The sequence below is a fragment of the Sus scrofa genome, unplaced genomic scaffold (genome assembly GCF_000003025.6).
Source record: "Sus scrofa isolate TJ Tabasco breed Duroc unplaced genomic scaffold, Sscrofa11.1 Contig227, whole genome shotgun sequence".
Taxonomy (NCBI): domain Eukaryota; kingdom Metazoa; phylum Chordata; class Mammalia; order Artiodactyla; family Suidae; genus Sus; species Sus scrofa.
Genome location: NW_018085061.1, coordinates 16,267 through 18,750, shown reverse-complemented (window position 1 = coordinate 18,750; position 2,484 = coordinate 16,267).

The window sequence follows — 2,484 nt, the reverse complement described above, 5'->3', positions numbered from 1 at the left end:
TCCACACGTATGTTTATATCATTAGTAAAACATAAACTACGCCCCCATGGATCATCACTTCAGGGGATGTACTCCACCTACTTTAGAGACAGCTACAGAAAAACCTCGTCTATTCTTCTAAAAGTGATAACAATGCTGTGTGTAGATCATAATTCCTTTCTGATATGAAGGCGGTCTTTTTAACCACTTCCGAAAAGAGTTCTTGAATTTGCAATACTCTCTCCTTTTACACTAGAGGGCAGAGTCCACTTCGTCCCCATCATTTCCTATTTCCCAGAGGTCTATCGGTCATTACTTAGATCTTCAGTAACTGCATATGAACCTGATGCGGGTATATACAGATGTCGGCTCACCATACAAAAAACTGAGTTTTGCTAACAACAACAACAGAAAAGTTTAATGAATTCATTTTTAAAAATAAGTATTTCAAGGGAGTTCCCTTGTGGCCCAGCAGGGTAAGGACCTGGCATTGTTACTGCAGCATCTTGGGTTCAACTCCTGGCCCGGGAATTTCCATATACCATGGGAGTGGTCAAATAAAATAAAGTAAGTATTATAAGATACTATCTAAATAATACTGACACTTTCAGTAGCATGTGTGACAGAAAGTAGGTGAATGACCTTAATTGGCTTTGCAAATGACCAGAATGTAAGGATGTTCTCACAGCCCAAAATTTAGTTGTCCTTTCTGTTATCCCATATAGATGCCATCTCCTGTAACAACACGAAGGTATCTGACTTGCTGTGGCTCTGGCGTAGGCCTGCGGCTACAGCTCCGATTCAACCCCTAGCCTGGGAACCTCCATATGCCGCGGGAGCGGCCCAAGAAATGGCAAAAAGACAATAAATAAATAAATAAATTAAACATTCTTTCAAAAAAAAAAAAGAAATAAGAAGTTGCTCTACAGTTTATGAGAGTAGTGTAACCTTGATGCATAAACAGACCATGGATGACATAAGAAAATGAAATTATTGGCCAATCTCATCTCTAAATATAAATATAACAATTTTACATAGCTCTTAAAAGACTGGTCCATATAAAAGTAATATTCTGAAAAGAGTACATCACAGACAAATAAAGCTTATTTCAGGAATACAGATATTATTTCAAGTCAGAAAATCTTTTAACACAGTAACTATATAACAGGTTGTAGGAGGAAAACAATGGAATCATTTCAGTGTTACAAGTGGAGACAATGAGGGTTTTCCAGATTTTAGTTTGGCAAAATTTCTAAATGTTAAATTCTAACTACCTCACTTGTCAAATGGAGGGTAGGCAATGAGTTTTTTTATACAATCTTGGTGGGAGTGTAAATGAATAGTGTTACCCTGTAGAAAAATTTTGTAGTATCAATTAATTTTTTGTGTTTAACGAGCATATCCTTTAAAAGAGCAATTACACTTGTAGTTATCTATTACATAAAATCACCCTCACATAAAAACTAGGATCTAAACAAAAGGTTGTTTGTTGTAGCATTGTTTGAAATATTAAAAAATTTAAAACAATACAGATATCCTTAACTAAACAAAATGTGATATATGTGTGTGATGAAACAATCTGAATATTTAGTTGAATCTATCTATCTATCTATCTATCTATCTAATCTTTGGCCATACCCATGGCATATGGAAGTTTCCAGGCCAGGGACTGAATCCATGTCGGATCCTTTAACACACGGTGTTGGACCAGGGCTTGAACCTGCATCTCCACAGGGGACTGGAGCTGCTGCGTCAGATTCTTAACCCAATATATATATTTTGTATTTTTAGGGCTGTACCCATGGCACATAGAGGTTCCCAAGCTAGGGGTCCAATTGCAGCTACAGCTGGCGGCCTACACCACAGCGATGCAGCATCTGAGCCACATCTGCAGTCTGTGCCACAGCTCATGGCAGCATGGGATCCTTGACCTACTGAGTGAGGCCAGGGATGGAATCTGTGTCCTCATGAATGCTGGTCGGGTTTGTTAACCACTGAACCATGACGGGAACTCCTCCCAATATTTTTAAATTGAAAATATTACCAAGATTTTAAAGTATGTTATTAGAATAGATTTTAAAAAATTATGTTCAGTGTGAAGCAAAACAATTTTATAAATACTATAAAATGATAATATCCACAACAGTGAATAATATATAAATGACAAAGACTTTTTTTTTTGGTAAAGAAATCTGTTTTGCTTGTCAAATTTAAATATTCAGATTAAACAACAATATTTAAAATAGTGTTTGCATCGTTGCTTAGATTCCAGGTATAGAGCTAAATAAATGATTGATCAAAAGATAGTGAGAGCAGTTCTGCACTGACACGACATGGATATAAGAGAAATATTCAGTCCCATGGCTCATATCCCTTGGAGGCTTCCTCTGTAGGTGGGAGAGGTCAGAAAAATCCCGGTGTTTACTTAGTCCCAGATGCCTCTGCTGAATGAGCAGGAATCAACAATTCCCCAAATAAGAAAAAACTATTAGATAATTGTGTGTT